An 8,656-nucleotide genomic window follows, 5' to 3' on the forward strand; every position below is an offset into this window, starting at 1 on the left:
AAGCGGACGTCCGGATGAGGTCTAGCGCTGGAGTCGGCCTTAGCTACTTCGAGTCCTGCAATACACACAACGTTTTTGATCCTATCTTGATGCGATGCGGCGATCAAGCCAACCATTTATGCGTAGAACAAAGTATAGCACACCCACTGGATTGACTGTCGTGCCAAAACCGGACACCAAGTATCGGAGGTTGTTGTTGAAGATGGTATAGAGGGGGTATGCCCATCCCGATTAGTGACTTTCTTTTCTGCCATTCCGTGTGATGATGAAATTGTAACAGCATATGCCCATACTACTTCGTTTAGGGCCTCTAGGCTACGAAGATAATGAAACTACTTCACAGCCGACCCTCCATGTACAATTGACCATTAGATGAATGTGCTGCACTTTGTTCTATGGTTTGATGGCTGGATGTGAAGCATCCTCTAGAAACAGCGCATGAAGTGTCATGTGCATATCAGTGTTCCGAAGATAATCCAGTTGATGTTATTAAGACGAGTCTTTTTCGACGACTACTCCTTCGATCTGAGAACACCAAACATAAACGAGGAAACTGCATATACACGTTCGACAACACAAGAAACAAAATCTAATGCATAGTGGTGGGGACACTTGGCCGGAGGCCTCGTCGCCCCACTAGCCCGTCGTCATCGACGCCGGCCCAAACCCTTACCAGGAGCGGTAGGGGCGGTGCCTCAGCGAAGGCGGCTGCTCACGCAGACATGGTTCTTCCTGTGAGGTTCAGCACCGACAGACGGTTTCGTCACACAGTCTGCGCGAGCAGAGCGCGCGGTCAACTGTGAGGGCGCCACCCGCTGTTTCAGTGGCGGTGGGTACAGTTGGGTACCTGGGAGGTGGCCACGCCCCAACTAGCTAGATGGCGGTAGGTACAGTTGGGCACCTGGCAAGCAGTCACGACCTAATTAGGCTTACCACTGACGACATCATCGCCTTTGGAGGGATCCTGGACCTGACTTCCAAGGCAGACGGGTGAGCCACCGGATTCAGGCTCAACCGGATGCTGACGACCTGCAGTTGGCGCATGCCATGCAGGCGGCCAAACTTCGTGACATCGAGGCCACTACAAGTTTGGCAGTTAATACAAGTTGCTCAATTTTGCATTTTTCCGATGATGAGATTATTCATAATGCCAATATATTGGGTGTTTCTTTGGGTAGCAATGGGAAAGAAGTAGCTAAGTCGGTTAATGACTTGCTAGACTTAGAGGCTGAGGGGGCCATGGAGATGATTCACAATATTGCAGCGATAAAACCTATGAATGATTCAGACTTAATGCTCTAGGGGTTAGGGCACTAGATTACCTTTGTGAGGATCTAGTACCCTCCTCTGTGTTACAGGAAGAAGATGCGGGTACGGTTTAAAAGGAGTATACGGCCCCTCTACAGCCAGATTTGAGCGTGCAGACTGATCTCGATTATATGGACAGAGCAGCTGGACAGGATAAGCCAAAACGAACCTAGAAACTGCGAAGTAAATTTTTCTCTACCCGTCTCGACTAATGCAATAAAGTCTAGTTTGTGTTCTTGAGAAGCTTCCGCTAGAAACTTAAGTTTATGCAAGTCCGCAAGACCTTTGCTATTTCAAAAAATGTCTCTTATTTTTCATCGTGGAATTTTCGTTTGAATTTTATTCCCACACTTCGACGCACCACAGAGATCCTCTTCCACGTGCGTTCAGGCTTATCCGGCACCGCCTCTGAGTCCGCATGACTGAGGTCGTTGCCTATCCAATATAAGCTTTTGGTAACATCAAACCAATCAAAGTTAGTGCAATGATCTACAAATTGGAATCAATCCAATCTTTCAAATACCAGTCTCTAATGTGCATCAAGTTACTGGGCCACTGCCTCTCTATGTACGAATTGTACCATAAGCTCATAAATTTTTTGAGTGAGAATGAAGCAATGCAACCATTGGATCGTGAGGTAGCTAATCTGTGACCTATACGTGGTAGTGGGACAAAGGTAGTGCACAGTTGTTCTGTTGCACGGAAGATCAAGCCATCATGGTTCTGTTGCAATGTCTTCTTTTTTTGGCAACTCAATTTTTTATCAACTTTCATGGACAAGTCATTAAAGACAATGTGTGATGCACATTTAGCATCAGGGTCATGCCTAATACCCAGACAGCCGAACAGGCATGATTTTACAGTTCTGGCGTGGTAAGTATCATTTGCCTGTTCATGGGCGTTCTTGTTGTGCTTTCTTTTATTTCAGTCAACGCCTTATGTGAAATGGACGTACTATGTACATTTAGGTCTTATTCCCTCCATTCCATATATTTTACAATATAATGCGTCCGCGCTTTTCAAAATTTAAATTTGACCATAAATTTAACCAATGTGGGCGATTGCGACGGAAGCACAAACTATACCATTGAATTCGTATATGAAAGAAGTTTTTAATGGTATAACTTTTGATCTCGCCAAAGTCGCTCACATTGGTTAAGTTTATGGTCAAATTTAAATCTCAAAAAGCGCATGCGCACTATATTATGGAATAGAGGAGTATCGTTTAGTGCCCTAGGAACTTTAGTTGATCTATGCGAACACCCCGACCTATATGATCAAGAGTCTGTTGTGTATTCACTTTACTAGTCTAAGGGCATCTTCAACAACAACCTATAAATTTTCTCTCGCATCCATTCACAGACAAGGGGTTCCATTATGCGGACGGGAATGCGGGAGACCGCCATCCAACCGTAGCCGCATACATCCGGTCTTTCTCTTTTTTTAAGTCCGTGCGATCAAATAGCCGCATACATAGTAGTTTAAATTTTAAAAAGTTCAAATATTACATCCCAACATTGTTGTCCCCTTTAACCGCCCACTAATACTCAATCAGATCTTCCTTCAGCTGCTCATGAGTTTGTTGATACCGAATTTGTTGATGCATTTGAATAAATTCTTCAAATGTGGCTGGATTCTGGTCTGAAAGTTTGATAGGATCACCCGTATTCTCAAATTCTAGAGCTGCAGTAGCATCGTCAACCTCATCCTTGATGATCATGTTGTGCATGATCACACAACATGTCATCACCTCCCACAAGGTCTTTGGATCCCATTATTTAGCTGGTCCATGAAAAACCGCAAAACAGGACTACAAAACTCCAAATGTCCTCTGGTCATCCTTTCTTACTTCTTGTCTTTGGGCAAAGTGAGCATTTTTCTCACCAACTTGGTTAGAGAAGGTGCTGACTAAGGTAGCCCACAGAGGATAGATACCGCCAGCCAGATAGTAGCCCATGTTGTACTCATGTCCATTGACAGTATAGTGTCCAGGACGAGCTTTTCCTTCAGTCAGCCTCACAAACAATGGTGATCGCTGTAGCACATTAATATTATTGTGAGACCCGGGCACGCAAAGAAAGAGTGCCAAATCAAAAGATCTTATGATGTAACTGCTTCAAGAATTAAGGTAGGCTTCTTAACATAATCCTGATATTGCCCTTGTAAAGCCTGTGGGCAGTTCTTCCATTTCCAATGCATGTAGTCAAGAGTGAAGGAAATATGCCCTAGAATCAATAATAAAGTTGTTATTTTATATTTATTTATTCATGATAAAAGTTTATTATTCATGCTAGAATTGTATTGATCGGAAACTTAAATACATGTGTGAATACATAAACAAATACCGTGTCCCTAGTAAGCCTCTACTAGACTAGCTCGTTGGATGGTTAAGGTTTCCTAACCATAGACATGTATTGTCATTTGATAACCGGATCACATCATTAGGAGAATGATGTGATGGACAAGACTCATATATTAGCTTAGCATATTGATCGTTCAGTTTATTGCTATTGCTTTCTTCATGTCAAATACATATTCCTTCGACTATGAGATTATAGAACTCCCGGATACTGGAGAAATACCTTGTGTGCTATCGAACGTCACAACGTAACTGGGTGATCATAAAGATGCTCTACAGGTATCTCCAAAGGTGTTTGTTGAGTTGGCATAGATCGACATTAGGATTTTTCACTTCGAGTATCGGAGAGATATCTCTAGGCCCTATCAATAATACACATCATAAGAAGCCTTGCAAGCATAGTGACTAAGGAGTTGGTTGCAAGATGATGTATTATGGAACGAGTAAAAAGACTTGCCGGTAACGAGATAGAACTAGGTATGAAGATACCAACAATCGAATCTCGGGCAAGTAACATACCGGTGGGTATTTGATATTGGTTCAGTTGCTAAAGATAAGTAACTCGAAACAAGAGTTGCAGAGACTAGTTAAAAGTGAGGTGACGATGTGTGTTGGAAGTGATTCCAAGGTTGATATGATCACCATCGCACAATCCCTCTACCTTCGGGATTAGTGTTGAACCTAAATAAATGTTATTTGGTGTTTGCGTTGAGCATGAATATGATTAGATCATGTTTATTGCAACACGGTTATTCATTTAATTCAGAGAATAATTGTTGTTCTGTATACAAGAATAAAACGTTCTATGGCCATACACCCAATGTGAATGATTTATTGAATCTCGATCGTAGTGATACACATACTCATAATATTGATACCAAAAGATGCAAAGTTCATAATGAGAGTGCAACATACTTGTGGCATTGCCATTTTGGTCATATTGGTGTAAAGCGCATGAAGAAACTCCATACGGATGTACTTTTGGAATCACTTGATTATTAATCAGTTAATACTTGTGAACAATGCCTCATGGGAAAGATGACTAAAACTCCGTTCTCCGGAACAATGGAGCGAGCTAATAATTTATTGGAAATAATACGTACCGATGTATGCGGTCCAATGAGCGTTGAAGCATGTAGCGAGTATCGTTATTTTCTGACCTTCACAGATGATTTGAGTACATATGGGTATATCTACTTAATGAAACATAAGTCTAAAACATTTGAAAAGTTCAAAGAGGTTCAGAGTGAAGTGGAGAATCATTGTAACAAGAAAATAAAGTTTCTACGATCTAATCGTGGAGGCGAATATTTGAGTTACGAGTTTGACCTTCATTTAAAACAATGTGGAATAGATTCACAACTCACACCACCTGGAACACCACAGCGTAATGGTGTGTCCGAACATCATAACCGTACTTTATTGGACATGGTTCGTTCTAGGATATCTCTTACCGATTTACCACTATCGTTGTGGGTTATGTATTAGAGACAACTCAATTCACGTTAAATAGGGCATCGTCTAAATCTGTTGAGATGACACCTTATGAACTGTGGTTTGGAAAGAAACCTAAGCTGTCCTTTCTTAAAGTTTGGGGTTGCAACACTTATGTCAAAAGGCTTCAGCCTAATAAGCTCAAACCCAAATCGAAGAAATGCATCTTCATAGGGTACCCTAAGGAAACAATTGGGTACATCTTCTACCACAGATCCGAAGGCAAGATCTTTGTTGCCAAGAATGGAACCTTTCTTGAGAAGGAGTTTCTCTCGAAAGAAGTGGGTGGGAGGAAAGTAGAACCTGATGAGGTAATCGTACCATCTCTCGAATTGGAAAATAGCACATTAGAGAAATCTTTCCCCATGACGCCTACACCCCCGGTCATATTTTCGTAGTGCTTAGGCAAAGCCTTGTGGAGATAGCTTCACCATCACCGTCACCACATTGTCATGCTGCCGGAAATCATCAACTACCTCGCCATCAAACATCGCAACGTAAATGGGTGATCATAAAATGCTCTACAGGTATCTCCGAAGGTGTTTCTTGAGTTGGCATAGATCGAGATTAGGATTTGTCACTATGAGTATCGAAGAGGTATCTCTGGTCCCTCTCGGTAATACACATCATAAGAAGCCTTGCAAGCATAGTGACTAAGGAGTTGTTTGCAAGATGATGTATTACGAAACGAGTAAAGAGACTTCCTGGTAACGAGATTGAACTAGGTATGAAGATATCGATGATCGAATCTCGGGAAAGTAACATACAGATGGACAAAGGGAATTACGTATGTTGTCATAAGGTTCGATCGATAAAGATCTTCATAGAATATGTAGGAGACAATATGGGCACCCAGGTTGCGCTTTTGGTTATTGACCGGAGAGGTGTCTCGGTCATGCCTACATAGTTCAACCTTGAAGATATGATGTGATATATTTTGATGTATGAGATGATCATGTTTTGTAATATCTACAACCGGTAGGAGCCTTAGGGTTGTCTCTTTATTGTATGAAATGCAACCTCCATGTAATTGCTTTACTTTATCACTTTCTGCTACTTCTTGAGCTTGCGTTGGTTTTTCCCTTGAAGAGGAAAGGGTGATGCAGCAAAATAGAGATAAGTATTTCCCTCAGTTTGAGAACCAAGGTATCAATCCAGTAGGAGATAACACACAAATCACCGAATACCTGCACAAACAATCAAACAACTTGCACCCAACGCGATAAAGGGGTTGTCAATCCCTTCACTGTTACTTGAAAAAGTGAGATCTAATAGAGATAGCTAAAAGCTAAAGTAAATTTTTGGTATTTTTGGTCTATAGATCTGAAAGTAAAAGATTGCAAAATAGTAGATCGGAAACTTATATGATGGAAAATAGACCCAGGGGCCATAGCTTTCACTAGAGGCTTCTCTTAAGATAGCAAATAATACGGTGGGTGAACAAATTGCTGCCGAGCAATTGATAGAAACACATAAAGTTATGACGATATCTAAGGCAATGATCATCAATATAGGCACCATGTCCGTGTCAAGTAGACCGAAACGATTCTGCAACTACTACTATTACTCCACACATCAACCGCTATCCAGCATGGCTTTAGAGTATTAAGTTCATAAAGAATGGAGTAACGCATGGAGTAAGATGACATGATGTAGAGGAATTAACTCAAGCAATATGATGAAAACCCCATCTTTTTATCCTCGATGGCAACAATACGACACGTGCCTTGCTACCCTTACTTTCACTGGGAAAGGACACCGCAAGATTGAACCCAAAGCTAAGCACTTCTCCCATTGCAAGAAAAACCAATCCAGTTGGCCAAACCAAACCGATAGTTCGAAGAAAATTACAAAGATATCAAATCATGCATAAAAGAATTCAGAGAAGATTCAAATAATATTCATAGATAAGAAGATCATAAATCCATAATTCATCGGATCTCGGCAAACACACCGCAAAAAAGTATTACATCGAATAGGTCTCTAAGAACATCAAGGAGAACATGGTATTGAGAATCAAAGAGAGAGAAGAAGCCATCTAGCTACTAGCTATGGACCCATAGGTCTACGGTAAACTACTCATGCTTCATCGGAAGGGCAATAGAGTTGATGTAGAAGCTCTCCGTGATCGAATCCCCCTCCGGCAGGGTGCCGAAAAAAGTCCCTAGATGGGATATCACAGGTACAAAAGGTTGCGGTGGTGGAAAAGTGTTTTCGTGGATGCCTTTGGTGGTTTGGGGATATTTGGGAATATATAGGCGCAGGAATTAGGTCAGGGGACTCACGAGGGGCCCACAAGGGTGGGGGCGCGCCCTACCCCCCTGAGCGCACCCTCCGTCCTTGTGGCCACCTCGTGGCTTCTCCTACTTGATATCCAAGTCTTTGGTGTGTCTTCTAGTCCAAGAAATATCATCATGAAGGTTTCGTTCCATTTGGAATCCGTTCGGTATTCCTTTTCTGTGAAACTCTAAAACAAGGAAAAAAATAGGAAGTGGCACTGGGCTCTAGGTTAATAGGTTTGTCCCATAAATAATATAAATAGCATATTAATGCATATAAAACATCCAAACCAGATAATATAATAGCATGGAACAATAAAAAATTATAGATACGTTGGAGATGTATCACTATGCGTTACCGATAGTTGTAGAAGCAATAGTTGGCGTGACGACCTCGATGCAACGACACTATGATGGAGATCAAGGTGTCGAGCCGGTGACGATGGATATCATGACGATGATTTTGAGATGGAGATCAAAAGAAAAAGATGATGATGGCCATATCATGTCACATATGTTGATTGCATATGATGTTTATCTTTTATGCATCTTATTTTGCTTAGAACGGCGGTAGCATTATAAGATGACCCCTTCACTTAATTTCAAGATAAAAGTGTTCTCCCTGAGTATGCACTGTTGCTACAGTTCATCATTTCGAGACACCAAGTGATGATCGGGTGTGATAGACTCTACGTTCACATACAACGGATGCAAGACAATTTTGCACATGCATAATACTTAGGTTAAACTTAATGAGCCTAGCATGTACAGACATGGTCTCGGAACACTGGAGACCGAAAGGTTGAACGTGAATCCTATAGTAGATATGATCAACATAGAGATGTTCACCATTGATGACTACCCCATATCACATGATGATCGGACGTGGGTTAGTTGGTTTGGATCACATATCACTTAGATAACTTGAGGGATGTTTATTTGAGTGGGAGTTCATTAGTAATTTGATTAATTGAACTTAAATTTATCATGAATTTAGTCTTAATAGTTTTTGCATATCTATGTTGTAGATCAATAAGCTCGCAATTTAGCTCCCTATTTTTGATATGTTCCTAGAGAAAACTAAGTTGAAAGATGATAGTAATAATGATGCAGACTAGGTCTGTGATATGAGGATTATCCTCATTGATGCACAGAAGAATTATGTTCTTGATGCACCGCTAGGTGACAAACCAATTGGAGGAGCAGATCCAAACAT

The sequence above is a fragment of the Triticum dicoccoides genome, chromosome 3B (assembly GCF_002162155.2).
Source record: "Triticum dicoccoides isolate Atlit2015 ecotype Zavitan chromosome 3B, WEW_v2.0, whole genome shotgun sequence".
NCBI classification, from domain to species: Eukaryota; Viridiplantae; Streptophyta; class Magnoliopsida; order Poales; family Poaceae; genus Triticum; species Triticum dicoccoides.